This window comes from Triticum aestivum, chromosome 2B (genome assembly GCF_018294505.1).
Source record: "Triticum aestivum cultivar Chinese Spring chromosome 2B, IWGSC CS RefSeq v2.1, whole genome shotgun sequence".
NCBI classification, from domain to species: Eukaryota; Viridiplantae; Streptophyta; class Magnoliopsida; order Poales; family Poaceae; genus Triticum; species Triticum aestivum.
The window spans coordinates 716,089,265-716,106,567 of record NC_057798.1 but is presented as its reverse complement, the minus strand read 5'-3'; the positions used below and the strand labels follow the sequence as shown (position 1 = coordinate 716,106,567).

The following is a 17,303-nucleotide window of genomic DNA, read 5'->3' as shown; positions in this document are numbered from 1 at the left end:
ATGGGAAGCCGTACACTTCACCAGAAGCTGATACTTTATGATGTACAAATATGTGGAGTGCAAATTTTTTCAGTAGGTTGTTGTGTCATAGTGAAAAGGCTGTGAATTGGGAACTAACAAGGAATGTAGGCACTGTATCAGTATGTTAACAGCTTAAATTGCAGCAGATATCGTGCTCATGAACATATCACCCGGACACCTGGTACACTTGTCTCTTCTACATCTAACTCAGAGTATCATTGTAGATGTAGACTATTTGCTTATCACTCTTCTTAGTATGTAATGTTAGCCTAAAAGTTCCACAAATCAATCAAACTGGGAACACTTCTATTTTTTTATTTTTTATTTTGCGAATGGGGACACTTCTATTAGCTGAACTTTTGTCCGATTGACAGATACATGCCTTTAGTCCTGTATTATGAACTTGAAGTTGTCTTTACCCATATGAATGTTGGTAATGGTGAAACTAACCTGCTACATAACCTCCTTGTTGCCTTGATTTTGAATTTGTTGACATGTATTCCTAAAGCCCTACTTATATATTGTGTGACATGAATGTCGATAGAACTTCTGATTTCCTGACGGTATATAAATTAATTTCTGCAGCGAATTTATACTAAGTAGTCTGTATCATCCTGAGATTAATCTTGGTCAGACGCAATTTTATGCCGACGGAAGAGAAGTCGCCACGCACGACGCGGCCAACAGTGTGCCATTATCCTCGCCTGAACCGCAGCAAGCATACCCACGTATGCCCGACCGTGAGGTTTTTCCCCTGTCGCCCTCTCACTTTAAACTCCAATCTGGACTTCCCAGTAGTGACGATTTTTCTTTGCATGAGCAGCACCATCAGTGCTGACTTTGGGGTCTGCTCTCCTTTGTTATGGTCCAGGTCGACCTTGCTGTCTCATCAATACCAGTCCTTTCTAGATTGTACTCTCTCCGTCCGAAAATACTTGTCATCAAATTGAACAAAAAGGAATGTATCTAAAACTAATATACATCCAGATACATCTTCTTTTATTCATTTTGATGACAAGTATTTCCGGACGGAGGTTATTGAAGTGCAATAAAAGTCCAGTCTAGATTGGAACTTGGAAGGACGAGGAAGAAGTCTCCAACCACACATCCACTCAGTAAACTGTTCCGGAGAAGAAAAAAACTGTCCCGAAGAACGATCACCTCAATTGTTATCTTCTATATAGCCGCATGCCATTTTCTTCACTTCGGCACAAAGCATTTTCCGATGAATATGGCCACATCTTGCATCCCCATTTTCATCCTCTTCTTCCTGAGCTCATATTGCAAATCTGATGATACTCTTACACATGCAAAACCACTCTTTTCCGGCGACAAGCTCGTCTCCAGCAAGGGAGTCTTTGCTCTCGGCTTCTTCTTCCCAGCGAGCTCCAACACGAGCCTATACCTTGGTATATGGCACAATCAGATACCCGATCGACTCTTTGTGTGGATCGCCAACCGCGATAACCCAATAACTACACCTTCTTCTGCCATGCTCGCTATCAATAGCAGCTCCATCGTTGTCCAAACGACCATCGGCCTACAAGGTGAACTCTACTTTATGTTCACAGTCTCTGATGGATCACCATTCACCTTCTTCATGCTTGAGCACTCTGGCAAGTTGACATCTCTAAGCTGGGACAATCAGTCATCCTTGTTAGACAACGTTACATACTGTCACGATCCCGACCAGGAGGTGGTGTTCGGCTGGTGTTAGGCATAGAGATAGATTTGGTTGTTAGTTTAAACGTATTACAATTGTAACTATCTCTATCTCCTTCTCCAAGTAATCTCTCCTGAGATTCCCTCTCTGTAACGATCTGATCTCCCTATACCGATCGTTGGGGTCGCATCCCCCTCTCCATATAACGTGAACCACGTCCCTCGAGAGAGGTAAGACGTTTTCCGCTATCGCACATGGTAGTCAGAGCCTTCCTTTTCCCATCTGAAGCATCTGTCGAATCCATCTAAGCCTAGCCATGTCTTCCTCCTCCGCCTCCGGTGCCTTCTCCTCAAACCTCAATAGCCAGGTCACGGAGAAGCCGTCCCGCACGAACTATGTGCTATGGCGAACGCAAATCACCCCCCAACTGCGTGGTGCCGGCGTCTACGGCTACGTTGACGGCACCACACCGGAGCCGGCGAAGCTCCTCATCACCACCAAAGAAGGCAAGGAGACTTCATCACCCAACCCTCTCCACCCTCTCTGGGTCCGGGAGGACCAGCAGGTCCTTGGCTTCCTGCTGGCCAACCTCACAAAGGAGGTTCTGGTGACGGTGACCACGGTCACCACGGCGAGCGCGCTCTGGAGGACGCTCGCTGCCATGTTCTCGTCGCACTCGGCGAGCCGCATCAACAACATCCACACCTCCCTCATCAATGTGCAGAAGGGTAATCTCTCGGTTGCCTCTTACTTTGCTGCCATGCGAGGATTTGCAGATGAACTAGCCGCGGTGGGCAAGGCCATCCAGGATGACGAACTAGTCTCCTACATCATCCACGGGCTAGACGCCGATTACCAGCCTTTGGTGTCTGCTCTCGACGCTCGTGTGACCCCCGTCACACTCAATGAACTCTACGCCATGCTCTCCAACTTCGACCAGCGTGTGGCTCATTACCACGGGTCCGGCGGCGGCGGCGGCTTCAAGTCTTCAGCCAACATGGCGTCGCGTGGGCGGGGTAGCGGCTCCCGTTCACGTGGCCCTCCTCTAAACAAAGGGCGATCTGGTGGCGGCGGCGGCAGTGACCGCGGCTCCTCTCCTCAGCGCACGGGCGGCAGAGGCCGCGGCCGTAGCGGTCGTGGCAGCGGCAACAGAACGCGCCCCGACACTCCATGCTGCCAAATCTGCGGGAAACCTGGACACACAGCAAAGGATTGCTGGTACAGGTATGACGAGGATGATGATGATTCCCAGGACGATGTTGCTGCGGCGGCTGATGGGTCCTACGGCGTCGACACAAATTGGTACGTCGATAGTGGGGCCACAAACCACATCACCAATGAACTCGAGAAGGTGACCATGAAGGAAAAATATCGCGGCAAGGATCAAATCCACACTGCTAGCGGAGAAGGTATGAGTATATGTCATGTTGGTCACTCAATATTTCGTACCCCTAGACGTAAACTACATCTTAGAAAAATTTTGCATGTCCCTAGTGCACATAAAAATCTTCTTTCTGTTCATCGAATTGCCATCGACAATCATGTTTTTCTCGAGTTTCACCCTTATTTCTTTTTGATCAAGGATCAGGCAACGAGGGAAATACTCTATCGAGGTAGATGTGTTCGAGGGCTCTATCCGTTGATTCCAGAGTTTAGAAGATTCAATAAACAAGCTTGTGGTGCTATCAAGCTTACGTCCACACGATGGCACGACCGTTTAGGACATGCCTCTTTTTCTTTAGTTGAAAAGTTGCTTAGGAAAAATAAGCTTCCGTTTGTTGGTGAGCATCATGTTGAAACAATTTGTGATTCATGTCAACGAGCAAAAAGTCATCAATTACCATACCCTGTTTCTACTAGTGTTTCTACCAAACCTCTCCAACTTTTTTTTTCTGATGTTTGGGGTCCAGCCCCACACTCTGTTGGTAGACATACGTATTATGTCAGTTTTATTGATGACTACAGTAAATTCTCTTGGATCTATCTTCTCAAAAGAAGATTAGATGTGTTTCAAGTTTTCCAAAACTTCCAAGCTCTCGTTGAACGCAAGTTTGATAGCAAAATAATCGCTGTCCAATCAGACTGGGGGGGGGGGGAGTACAAAAAGCTGAACTCCTTCTTCCAAAACCTTGGTATCTCTCACCAAGTATCATGCCCACATGCTCACCAACAAAACGGCTCAGCTGAACGCAAGCATAGACACATCGTAGAGGTAGGCCTTGCTCTTTTGGCAGGAGCCTCCATGCCTCTCAAGTTTTGGGATGAAGCATTCCTCACTGCTGTTCACATTATCAACATGCTACCCAGTCGTGTCATTAATAATGAAACTCCGGTAGAACGCCTCCTTCACACAAAACCAGACTACAAATCTCTTCGAGTGTTTGGGTGTGCATGTTGGCCAAATCTCCATCCCTACAACAATCGCAAACTCATGTTTCGATCAAAACAGTGTGTCTTCCTAGGATACAGCGCCCAGCATAAAGGTGTCAAATGTCTAGATGTCTCCACTGGTCGCGTCTACATCTCACGTGACGTCGTATTCGATGAAACCAAATTCCCATTTGCTGATCTTCACCCCAATGTTGGCGCTCTTCTTCGAAAAGAAATCCTCCTTCTGCCTTCCCATCTCACTAGTTTTGATCAAGGGGGGCAAAATATTGATGATCAATTAGTGACTAACTCATCTAATGATCTGCATGAGCTTTGTGTTGATGATACAGGAGAAATTCGTGAAGAAATTGCTGCTGAAAAAATTCAGATGGACCATATTTTATGTGTCCCACCAGAGGAGACAGATCCTCCTCGGGATCCGTCCAGGAGCGGCAAATCAGATCCGCTCCGGGATCGGAGCCCAACGCAGGCACAGGCGAGCGTGCGGTCTCCCCTGATTCCCGCAGTGCCGGTCCCACGAGCGACACGCGGGCCTCGTCCGCTGGCTGCGCTGGCTTCCCTGCTCCGCGTCAATCGCCGCCCTCCACTTGGCCGGCTCCGGGTGGCCCAGACGCTGCGCGCCACCCCATCCAACCGGTGACGTACAAGAGGCGTACAGGTACGCGGTCCAGGGAGGGCGCGGGGCCTGGTGCGGGCCCGACCGCCCCTGGCACGGAAACTCGCGCAGATCCAGGCGCAGATCCGACCGGCGCGGAAACTCAAGTGGATGTGGCAGCTCCGGGATCTTATGTGGCTGCTTCAGGCGTCCCGCCTCGCGTTTCAACCGCAGAAGATCCGACGCCGCTGGGTGGCGCTGCTGCTACTGCTGCCGAATCCTCCTTGGGTTCTGGTCCAGCCAATGATTTGGGGACTACGGGATCCTTTGTGGCAGCAGATATGAATGCTCAGCAGCCACGTCGTACACGCCTTCAACAAGGGAAAATTCAACCTATCAACTACAAGCATATATCCAAGTATGGTATGGTCTGTTCCACAGGTGAACCAGATGAACCTAACACCCTTGAAGCAGCATTGTGTGATGATAGGTGGAATAAAGCCATGAATGAAGAGTATATGGCATTGAAGAAAAACAAAACATGGCATTTGGTTCCCCCACAGCAAGGTAAAAATTTAATTGATTGCAAGTGGGTTTTCAGGATTAAAAGAAAAGCTGATGGAACTATTGATCGCTATAAGGCTAGGCTAGTAGCAAAAGGTTTTAAACGGAGATATGGTATAGACTATGAGGACACGTTTAGTCCGGTGGTAAAGGCTGCCACCATTCGTCTTATCCTATCTCTTGTTGTTTCCAGAGGATGGAGTCTCAGACAGCTTGATGTTCAGAACGTGTTTCTCCATGGTGTTCTGGAAGAGGAAGTGTACATGAAACAACCTCCTGGGTTTGAGAGTAAGAATGCTCCTTCATATGTATGCAAGCTTGATAAGGCACTATATGGGTTGAAACAGGCTCCAAGGGCATGGTATGCTCGTCTCTGTCACATAATGCAAGCACTTGGTTTTGTTCCCTCTAAATCTGACACATCATTGTTCATCTACAACAAGTCTAACACATGCATATTTGTTCTCATATATGTTGATGATATTATTGTAACCAGCTCATCTGATGAAGCTATCAGAGGACTTCTTAAGGATCTAAGTGCAGAATTTGCTCTAAAGGATCTTGGTGACTTGCACTATTTTCTTGGGATTGAGGTGAAGAAGCACAAAGATGGACTTCTGCTCTCTCAAGAAAAATATGCCATTGATTTGGTTAAGAAGGCTGGGTTACAGGGATGCAAGCCTTCCCTCACACCATTGTCTAGTTCAGAAAAACTATCTCTTGCAGAAGGTGAACCCTTGAATCAAGAGGACAGCACGAAATACAGGAGTTTGGTAGGAGCTCTTCAGTACCTTATGCTTACCAGACCGGATCTGTCTTTTGCTGTTAACAAAGTCTGTTAGTTTCTTCATGCACCTACCAATGTTCATTTGACAGCTGCAAAACGTATAGTTCGGTATGTGAAGCATACTCTGAACTTGGGACTGAACTTTAGCAAATCACCCTTTACTCTTGTCAGTGCATTCTCTGACTCAGATTGGGCAGGCTGTCTTGATGACAGACACTCCACTGGTGGCTTTGCAGTATTCTTTGGACCAAATTTGATATCATGGTGTGCACGTAAACAGGCCACTGTGTCCAGGTCGAGTACAGAGGCAGAATACAAGGCATTGGCTAATGCTACAGCTGAAATAATATGGGTTCAGTTTATGTTGAAGGAACTTGGTGTACAAAGTAAGCAAGCTCCCTGCTTATGGTGTGACAATCTTGGTGCCACATATCTTTCTGCAAATCCGGTGTTTCATGCCAGGACAAAGCACGTAGAGATTGATTTTCACTTTGTCAGAGAAAGAGTTGCTCAGAAACAACTTGACATTCGCTTTGTGCATTCCAGAGATCAACTTGCAGATGGATTCACAAAGCCCTTGCCTACAAGAAGCTTTGAAGACTTCAAGCATAATCTCAACTTGATGAAGTTGTGATTAAGGGAGGGTGTTAGACAACGTTACATACTATCACGATCCCAACCCGGAGGTGGTGTTCGGCTGGTGTTAGGCATAGAGATAGATTTGGTTATTAGTTTAAACGTATTACAATTGTAACTATCTCTATCTCCTTCTCCAAATAATCTCTCCTGAGATTCCCTCTCTGTAACGATCTGATCTCCCTGTACCGATCGTTGGGGTCGCGTCCCCCTCTCCATATAAAGTGAACCACGTCCCTCGAGAGAGGTAAGACGTTTTCCGCTATCGCACAATCCTCATGGGTACCCATTGCTTCCCACCCTTTTGCTGCATGTGACATCTACTCTTCGTGTGGACCGTTTGGATACTGACCTCGCCGTGGGAGGGGCAATTTGCCGGTGCCTTGATGGGTTCGAGCCTAATGGTCTAAACACTTCAAGGGGATGTCGAAGAAAGGAAACACTAACGTGCGGAAAGCAATATTATTTCGCGCCCTTGTCAATGATGAAGGTTCCTGATAAGTTCTTGCATATACAGAATAGAAGCCTGATAGAGTGTGAGGCCGAGTGCAGCAGCAATTGCTCATGTACGGCATATGCTTACACAACTTTGAGCCATGATGTTGGTAAGGCCGGCCCGTCAAGGTGTTTGGTCTGGACAGGAGAGCTTGTCGACACTGAGAAGTATTCCGGCGATTCAGTTTCGTTTTTGCTTATTTCTTTTGTGTCCATAGTGGGTTGTCCAGCTGCTTTTCATGGACAGTTTTCCCTTAACTATTCTGCGGCACCAAACGAAATAACACCAATGTTGATGCAGTTTATAAAGGAACGTCTAGGCATATAGGAATGCAAGGTTAAAAATTGGTGTGAACTAACTCAAGTGCATATGTGCTACTAGCTTTCCTGCACGTGCAATGGATGTTTTTCACTACAAATAACGCATGCCTGAATTAGCTACTGATTGAATGGAAGTGTTAGAAGTCTCATCTCCAAAACGTCATGCCTGAATTGGCGAGGATGTTCTCAAGTACCAAATCTAAATATTTCTAATAGTATCAATAATTAAAGTGTTAGAACTTAGAAGTCTCATCTCCAAAACGTCAAGATTTGGTGGACTGGAGTGAGTAGCATGGAAGATCCTTTATATTGGATAAAAGGAACACTCCTTTTAACATCATTTTACAAGTACAATAAATATGTTTTTAAATTTCTTCTAGCCTTCACTTTTGAATATGTTGACAATTCTTTTTAGATTTCATGTCTAAGCTCTTAAATTGACAATAACCAATTAAGTAACTCACTTGGAGTGGTAGTTTCTATATGAGCATGTTTGCAAGATCAATAGTTAAAGAAGGCAAACTATTTGATTCACCACAAGCCTCGATATTTTGGGAACTTAAATTACGTTAGAATGAGAACTTAAGTACCTTCATAGATCTGTCACGGTATTTATGCAAGTGAATTCCAGGTTTCTAAGTAGTTTCTTCCTACAGTTAACAACATCAGTTTAGTAAAGATTGTACTCCCAATTATGGTGTGTGTGCTAGTGACATGCATAGCCCTCATCTGGATCTGCAAATGCAAAGGTATCCTCTTGTTTTTGACATATGACATTAGTATAGGAAGAGTTAACAACAATAATGGATGTCCTAACCAGCAGGCAAATGGAGAAACAAGGAAGATCAGAAGAAAATGATGTGAGGATACTTTAGCACATCCAACGGACTTGAAGGTGAAAATACAGAAATTCCACTTGTTAGCTATGAAGACATCCTTTCAGCAACACATTTTTTCGCCGATTCGAACCTCCTTGGACGTGGAGGTTTTGGCAAAGTTTACAAGGTAGCTGAAAGTGATACTTACAATAGAACATGTTTATGATAGAATAGGAAACAAACATAATTACCTTTCAACTGTTATCTGACTCAAGAAAGCTCCCTTGACTCTCAATATGTTTTCTACAGTTGCTCCCCAAGTCAACCCCCAATATGGATAATGTGGCATCTATTTGGATAAGTAGATGACTTTGGATCATCAGGAAAAAGATGATGACTTCAGCGGTTGTCATTGCCATCGTCGTCGTCGTCGTTTTTGTTTGTTTTTTAACCAAAGGCTTTGCTGACCTAACAATAAAGACATATCCAAGTCAACGCCAAATTATTGAAACATGTCCATTCCCACATTGTCCAAAAATCCATGTGGCTGACTAAGGACGAATTGGATTTGCACTAGTGTTGATATCCAAGATTACCCAAGGGATAGTTTTAGAGTTAATAAATGTCTCCTAGGCTGGAATTAAAAGGGGCTAAATGCACTTCTTCGTGTGAAAGGATAATTAACTACAGAAGCAAAAAAATGTTGGTTCCATTTTTCGCTAATTCAATAATATGGCTCATGTAGGGCACACTGGAAGGTGGAAATGAGATTGCTATCAAAAGGCTTAGTAAGAGTTCTGGACAAGGTACAGTGGAGTTAAAACATGAAGTGGTTCTAATTGCCAAACTGCAGCACAAGAACCTAGTCAGACTTCTTGGGTGTTGCATTCAGGAAGATGAGAAGCTATTGATCTACGAATACTTACCTAACAAAAGTTTGGATGCCTTTCTTTTTGGTATGTGCTTGTTCAATTATCACATACATATTGTAAAGTTCTTACATTAACCAAATTGATACTCATAATGAATAGCTTTGTTTCATAATTGGTCGTGAAAGATTCCGCAAGAAAACATATGTGCTAGATTGGGTAACGCGGTTCAAAATAATTAAAGGAGTAGCAAGAGGCCTTCTGTATCTTCATCGAGATTCAAGATTAACAATAATTCACAGAGATCTTAAAGCAAGCAACATCTTATTGGACATAGAAATGACTCCCAAAATTTCAGATTTTGGTATGCCAAGAATTTTTGGTGCAAATCAGAATCATGCAAAACACTACAAGGGTCGTCGGGACATAGTAAGTAACTAGTGAAAAAACAAACCCATAGAAGTCTGTATTTTACGATCATGTACAGAATACTGTATACATTCCTTACTGACTTGTTGCATGTTTTAAACAGTGGTTACATGTCGCCTGAATATGCGATGGGAGGTGCCTTTTCTATCAAATCGGACACTTACGGCTATGGTGTTCTTATCTTGGAGATTGTTAGTGGCATGAAGATCAGCTCGCCTCAGCTCAGAACAAACTTTTCTAGCCTTATTACCTATGTAATTATTATGGAATATGTGAAATTATCACTAAGATCGTAGGCCCATAAAAAAATATTTAGTAATATGGTTTCGTTCTATTGGCCAGGCATGGAGATTATGGGAAGAGGGGAAAGCAACTGGACTAGTGGACTCTTCAATTGTTGCGAGTTGCCCGCCTCATGAAGCTTTACGATGCATTCATGTGGGACTCTTGTGTGTTCAAGACCGTCCCAGTGATAGGACACTAATGTTATTGGTTCTGTCAATAATAGAGAATGGAAGTGGACTACTCCCAACTCCAAAGCAACCTATATATTTTACTACAAGTAATTGCGAAGGTGAAGAAGCAAGGGAGAACATGGAGAATTCGTTGAATGCAATTAGTATCACAACACTTGAGGGTCGTTAGATGTTGTCAAATTTAGTGTGTGTGAATTCTATTATAGCTGGTTGTATGCTTTATGAGTTTACTCTCTATGAACGGAATTTTGAGTAGGAGGCTATATTTGTGAATTTACTATATATATATATATATATATATATATATATATATATATATATATATATATATATATAAAGAAGCTACGAATAGGAGCATCTCTAGCAGACCTCTTAAAACACATGAAATTGTAAAAATAATCGTCGGTTTACAGTTTTAGACGAAAAAAGCGACCCGAATAGAACCCGTAAACAACTCCGTCTTGTAAAATTTATAAAGGGCACAGTAAACATCAAGGATTTCGGAGCCAACCCTAGGATACCCTGTAGATGCGAAAGACCATTGGCGGAAGTCCAACTGCCATCGGAATCTTCAGGCTCGCTCCCGGCCGCCGCCCTGCTCATCCGGAAAGCCACCGCACGTCCATCCCCAGCTGCCGCCCGTCCGTCCTAGCCACCACCGCCGGAAACTCGAGTAGCTACGGAGGAGCTCGCTAAGCTCCTGGATTGATCCGGCCACGGATGAGCTAGCTAGCTAGCTAGCAAGCTCCTGGATCCATCCAGCCACGGACAAGCTAGCTAGCTCCCAGATCCATCCGGCAACGAAGGAGCTCACTCCTGGATCAATTTGGCGACTACGACGACGGGAGCTGACCATGAACATGAGCGAGAGGAAGAAGAAGACGTGGGGAGGAATATACACGAATATTCAGTTTTACAGTCTAAGTTTAAGGGGTCTATTCGGCCGCAGCTCAAATCAACCCTTAAAATGTGTTTTTCATGAATTGAAAACCGCGTTTTCAGTTTCGCGGTTTAAGGGGTCTGCTAGAGATGCTCTAACAAAGGCAGAGGTACCGTAATTGTAAGGATGCTCGTTGTGGTCCTCATATATAAAGCAAATTTCGGGATAACCGGACAACAGGAATTGCATAAAAACGCCAAAAGGCAGAAAACAAGATGACTACGCTGCCAAGCATGAGCACATGAAGGCCTGAAGACAATGTCTGCATTGAACCAGACATCTGAGCTGCACGACAACACTCCCAAAAGGGTAACACACATCAGTTTTAACCTGGAGCCCTTGCATGGGGAGGAGAACCGCGACGGCGTCCTCAAGAGGAAAGTGGCACCAGCGGGTGGTGCCGCTGTCAGTGCCAAAGCGCAGAGCTTTCACTCTGTAATTATATTTGTTAGTGCTTCAGTGTAATTATATCTTTTTTATTGTGTGGGTGACATGTCTAAATTTATGCACTCGAATGACTGTTTAGTAGTAGCACTTGTTGCAAGAGAATTTTTAAATACTTCTGAATTTCGGTGGCAAGAGGGACGGAATTTCGGTTTAGTGCTTCAGAATTTCTCTGATGAATGGGTTGTCTGAATTTAAGAATTAATGATTTGGTACGGCATACCTGGACTGCTATTTTTTTCAATGTGAAGTGATGAATGGTGATAGCTATACCATATTAAGTGTCAGTTTTAACGTATGCAAATTCATACAACATATATGGCAGTTGTTTGTGTTGTTGAATGTGTGAAAACTATTGGATGGCTGAATATTTGTGTTATATTGATCTAACCCTCGTAGGGGTATATATAGAAGTACACGAGGGGTAGAGGTTTGGAGTACAAGGCAAGATATTATGTGTTTAAACTAAGTTTATCTCTATCTCTCCTTATCTCTACGTTTATACTTCTAACATTCCCCCTCAGTCGTAGTGGGAGTGAAGCGGATGATTACGACTGAATTTGAAGTCTTGTGCTTCCGTCGTCTTTTCCGCTGCGCCATCATCACTACGTCTCTGATGGGTCGACACCTAGGGCGGTGACTACGTCCCCTTCTGGTGCCTTCCTTGTCTCTCCTCTATTCCCTCCCACAGTCACAGCGGGAGTGGCGTGGATGCTAGTGACAACGCGGACGCTGTTGACTGGAGTTGTCGCCGATGTGTTGTTGTAGACGTGGTCGTGTGTGTCGATGTCGATGTAGCCGTGGTCGAGGTAGTCGTGGTCGATGGTGTGGTCGTCGTGGATGATGAAACCGCACAAAGCCGGAGGCGCAAAAAAATGCGCTATGACAGAACTGCAGACGTGGATGATGCACCTTGCGGATGTCAGAGGGTGTTGTCGGCGATGAGTCCACCGGTTTTGTCAAGACCGGAGGAAGCCCATCAAGCACACATCGGTTTTGCCAGAACCGTGTGGCCGTGTAGGGTCGCCACTGTAGTGACGCTGTGTCGATGCAGTCGTGCTGTCGTGGATGACGCGGTCATTGCAGTCGTCAGAGTCGCGTCTTGCAGAAAGTCTGTCAGAGGACGCTAGGTTTCCATGTTGTGGACAAGGCAGCGGCGGTGTGTCGACGAAAATGTTGATGAAGACCACATTGATGAAGACCTTGGCGATGAAGTGTGAGCTATGGCATCACGGCGGCGCGTCGACGATGTGTCGCTTGAAGGCGTCCCTCGCGGCGACGAGGTGTCAATGCCGTGTCGTGTCGAAGAAGTAGCCTGGCGTAATCGTACAACTTGATGTCGTTCGGCTCGATGCAAGGGCGTCGGTGTAGCCGTGCACAGATCGGCGGCGGCGGTCGATGCAGGTGCAGGAGGGCTCGGCGTAGTCGTTTGATTGGTGATGGTGTCGATGTAGTTGCAGGTTGGGTTGATGTTATCCGCGTACCAGAAGAAGATGATCCGTGTACGACCGTAGGCACGGCCGACGATCGGAGATCCGATCGATCCAAGCCGCCGGAGCTCCAAGTTCGTGCGTCCGCAGACGCGTACGCGGAGACGTGACTGAAGCTTCATCTGAGTGCATGCACGTACCTTGGACTGCTGGTTGCTTCGTGTCCCACGTTGTGAGAGGCTGTGTGTGCATCTGTTGATGGAGTTCTGCGAGTCTGTGCATCCGCCTCCGCGGCAGGCTCGCCATGCCTGGTCCGCACGAGGGTTGCTGGTCGATCTTGGTCGATGAGAAGAGCGCCACGCATAGCCGTCTCCGTTGGCGTCGAGGGAGCGCCGCCTTGAATCGCCGCCGTATAGAAGCCGCGCACACTGCATGAAGTGATGGATTTCTATGCAATTTTCTCAACCGGATTTTGAGGGTTGATGGATTTATTGGTGTCTAAAAGAAAGGTGAATCAATCTACTAGAATTTCGCAAATTGGAATTGATCTAATCTACCAAATCGGTCGAATCTTTGATTGACCGAATGCCGCATCCCCGGGGAGAGAAGATTAATCTCCCTGGAGGCGGCGCGCTGCGGAAGATGTGAAAGGTTTTAGGATCGGCGTCGTGAGACTAACCGCTCTAATACCATGTGAAAACTATTGGATGGCTGAATATTTGTGTTATATTGATCTAACCCTCGTAGGGGTATATATAGAAGTACACGAGGGGTAGAGGTTTGGAATACAAGGCAAGATATTATGTGTTTAAACTAAGTTTATCTCTATCTCTCCTTATCTCTACGTTTATACTTCTAACAGAATGAATGCTGAAAAGTTGTTGTTTGTATTGTTTAATGACTGATGAAAATGGTTATCTCTGAAACTGCGTTGAAAGCCCGTGCAATACTGTTGTTAAGTGCTGAAGCGTTTTTTCTTTTCTTTGGGTCATGTTTGGATGGCAAATGAGAGGGGGCAAGTTATGACCTCAGTTGAATACATGAACCTGAGACAGATGGAGTGGCAGCAGCCTTTGTTTCTTAAGTGGTTTGCTTTCAATTTCTGTTTTGTACTCTGCCTTAGTTGCTAACCCAGTTGATCCTGGGTTCATCTTGTGTAACTACTCTTTCCCTCCTTAACGCAAAAAAAAAAGTTTTTCATAAAAATAATTCTGATTTTTTTGAATTTTTATTGTTCTATTGTTCACGGAGCATTTGAGCTCGGGAGTACAAGATAACTTTCCGCCATCTCATCCTTACTTGCATTGGCTCCACGACAATCTTACATCTTACATCTTACATCTTACATCTTACATCTTATCTTACATCTTACATCTTACATCTTATATATATATATAATAAACCAGTTATCGCTTCTGGTCGTACGTCGTCGGCTTTTTTGCAAAAAAGCCCCTAGCTTTTTCTAAAATCAACCCGCAATCCTATTGTTCAAGTTAACCCGAACCGGTACGGGCAAAACAGAAAAAAAAAAAGAACAACTGAACGACCCACGACCTTGCCTCCCATCCATCCGCAGCGCGCCACCACCGCCGGGCCCCGTCCATCTGCTGCCCCGCCCTTCCGCGGCGCGCCGCCCCCACCGGGCCCCGTCCATCTGCTGCCCCGCCCTTCCGCGGCGCGCCGCCCCCACCGGCCCCCGCCGCCGCGCCCAAATTCCCTCCAGAGGAGAAGGGAAAGGAACGAATTTCTTCCGAAAAGAAGGGAAAGGAACGAATTTCCTCCGTAATGAAGACGGAGCAAAGGAAAGGAAAACGGAATGAGAAGAAATTCCAAGTGGGAAAGGAGCGAAGAAAATGGAACGGAACGAACCCAACCCATTGATTTCCCTAAGATAGAGCGGTCGTGGTCGCCGTGGCGCTCGCGAGATAGCAATTTCGCAGCAGAGGAAGAGAGGGGGCATCGGCCAGGCGTTGCGGTCGGGGACGAGGACGAGTCTAGCAGCTACAAGGAGATGATCATGTCGCTCCTGGCCAGCACGGGGCTATTCAACATCAGCGACTTCGTGCTGGCGCGGTCGTGGCTGGGCCAAGATGCGCCAGGTGCACCGCCAATTCGACGGGCTCATGACGAAGCTGCTGGCGGAGCACGCGGCAACGGCCGAGGAGCGCGCCCGGGAGGAGGGCCGGCTGGACTTCGTGGACAGGCTCCGATTGGTGGCCTGGAGCAGGCCGCGGCGAGGCGGTCAACGCGAGCCGCGAGCAGAGGATGAAGCCAGGATGAGCGGCGCGGGATCAGCAGAACCTCTGGGGGCATGCCGTAGCCCGTAGGTGGCGGAGGCTGTGCGTGGGGCCGTCCGAATCGGATCGGAGGCGGGGCTGCTGGCCGGATACAGAGCGGGCCGACGACTGGGGCGTGACGGCCAGATCAGACCGACAGCAGAGGAGCTTCCATGGCGCCATCCATGGCGTCTCTGGGTTCCTCGCCAATAAGGGGTGCTGCGCTGGCTCTGGCCAGCCACCACGGCCACGCGCACTCCAGGAGAGTGGAGTGCATCGACGGCGCAACATGTGTAGAAGAGGAGGAGCAGCAGCATTGGGTGATAGTGTGGCTCAAGAAGAGGAGGACCAGCGTTGGGTGAGAAAGAGGAGTGGCGATGTGGAATTGTGGATAAGAGAGACATGCGGATGGATGAGAAGGAAGAGTGGCGCTGGGCGGTCGGTGCATTTCTTTAATGAAATGAAAGGAAATTGGTTTTGTACCGGCTAGAAGCTACTGGATGCATGCGTGCTAGCATCAATTACAAAATTTTTATTTTCCAAAAGAGCACCGATTATTACTCACTTTTGTTGTTTGTTGTTACATTATATATACGCCCTTCTTTTAAAATAATTGTCCTAATTTTAATACAACTTTGTACTACAAAGTTAAGACACTTATTTAGGGCAGAGAGTATAATAATTAAAAGTGAGTGAAATATTAGAAAGAAATATTTTTTAATGGACAAGATATTTGAAGCTCACCCGTGCTTGCTGTCCATGAAGATGTTCCTCAAATCTGGATGTCATGGGTGAGATAGAGAGGAGAGACGGAGAGATGACCAATAGAGAGAGTGTGGCAGCGGTGCATCTTGCTCGCATCCTTTTTCGTCCAGCATCGCAACTGGGAGGGCTGGGCCGGGTTTCAGGCCGGGCCTGCCAAAGTCCGAGCTCGGCCCGGCCCGGCCGTCGGGCCTAAAAATCGGGCCCGAGCCCAGCCCATCTCATTAAAAGCCCGTCGGGCCTCGGGCCGCGGGCCGGGCTTCTTCCTTAAATGGCAATTTTGATGGGCCCGGACCCGGCCCGACCTGGCTGTCGGGCTCAAAATCTAGGCCCGAGCCCGGCCCGTGGTCAAGGTCGGGTCGGGCCGGGCTGCCCATGGCCAGGGCTAGGGATGAGCACTACCCTCCGTTGTACCATCTATCTCGCGGTTACCCTAATCCCGATACCCATCAAGGCCCGATGATAATGTCCAGGGAAGTGCTCATGTTGGCGTTGAGGATGTGCTCCTACTGCTAGCGGCAACGTGTCAACAAAGAGCAGCAAGCATTGTAAATACTTTACTTTCAGCCATCACTTTTTTGAAGTGGGAAAGCATAAATATGAATTAATGTTAATAGGGATTGTGAGGTCTAGGAATTAATTTATGATCTATTTGACAGTGTTACAAGTATACGAATGATGCACAATTACTTTCGCATCGAAGGGGTAGCCGATGATCTACCGGATAACGTTTAGATTTTTGCAATTATTTTTACACAGGGTTGTTAAATAACAACTTATTACACATAATTCAACTTCTTTATAGAGAGTTGAAGAAGTAGGTTTTATTTGTAGACAAAAAGATCACAAGCTTTTGGACTACAATAAGATCTTCATAAAGTGGATCCTTATGACTCTTACAACCAATTTAACTGGAAAATCTCATTATTCAATCGTGACAGGTAAACTCTCGAATACCACATGGACACTTAGATTTATTTTATACCCGTTGCAACGCACGGGCATTTTTGCTAGTGACGGTAATGCAACTAGACAACTAGGACATGAGTCGGCTGCTTCCTCCGAGATGTCACATTGGCGGTGCGCGACTCCACGCGGCGACGCACTCAGTTGTTGTCCTCAACCCTTCCGTTTCTTCTTAATGGTCAAAAGGCCTAAGATGCACTGTTTGTTTGGCCAACCTATTACGCACTACTGGGCGTGAACCGCCAGCCGATTTTTGGAGGCTTTGAAACCTTCCAGGGTTCCAAAAGTTTTTTTCTTTCTTATTTTTCTGTTTTCCTCACCAGTTTTTCCTATATCTTTTTCATTTTTGATTTTCTATTTTCCTTTATCTGGTTAATTTGTGAATATTTTTCAAATTCATGGTTTTTTTCTATCCATGAA

The 17,303-nt window shown here is 46.2% G+C and overlaps 2 pseudogenes; both read left to right on the top strand.

The window, feature by feature from the left end:
* Window positions 1-5,497: 5,497 nt before the first annotated feature.
* LOC123039472 (cysteine-rich receptor-like protein kinase 10) lies at window positions 5,498-10,234 on the top strand (annotated as a pseudogene).
* Window positions 10,235-14,890: 4,656 nt separating this feature from the next.
* LOC123039471 (uncharacterized) lies at window positions 14,891-15,368 on the top strand (annotated as a pseudogene).
* The last annotated feature ends 1,935 nt before the right edge of the window (window positions 15,369-17,303 follow it).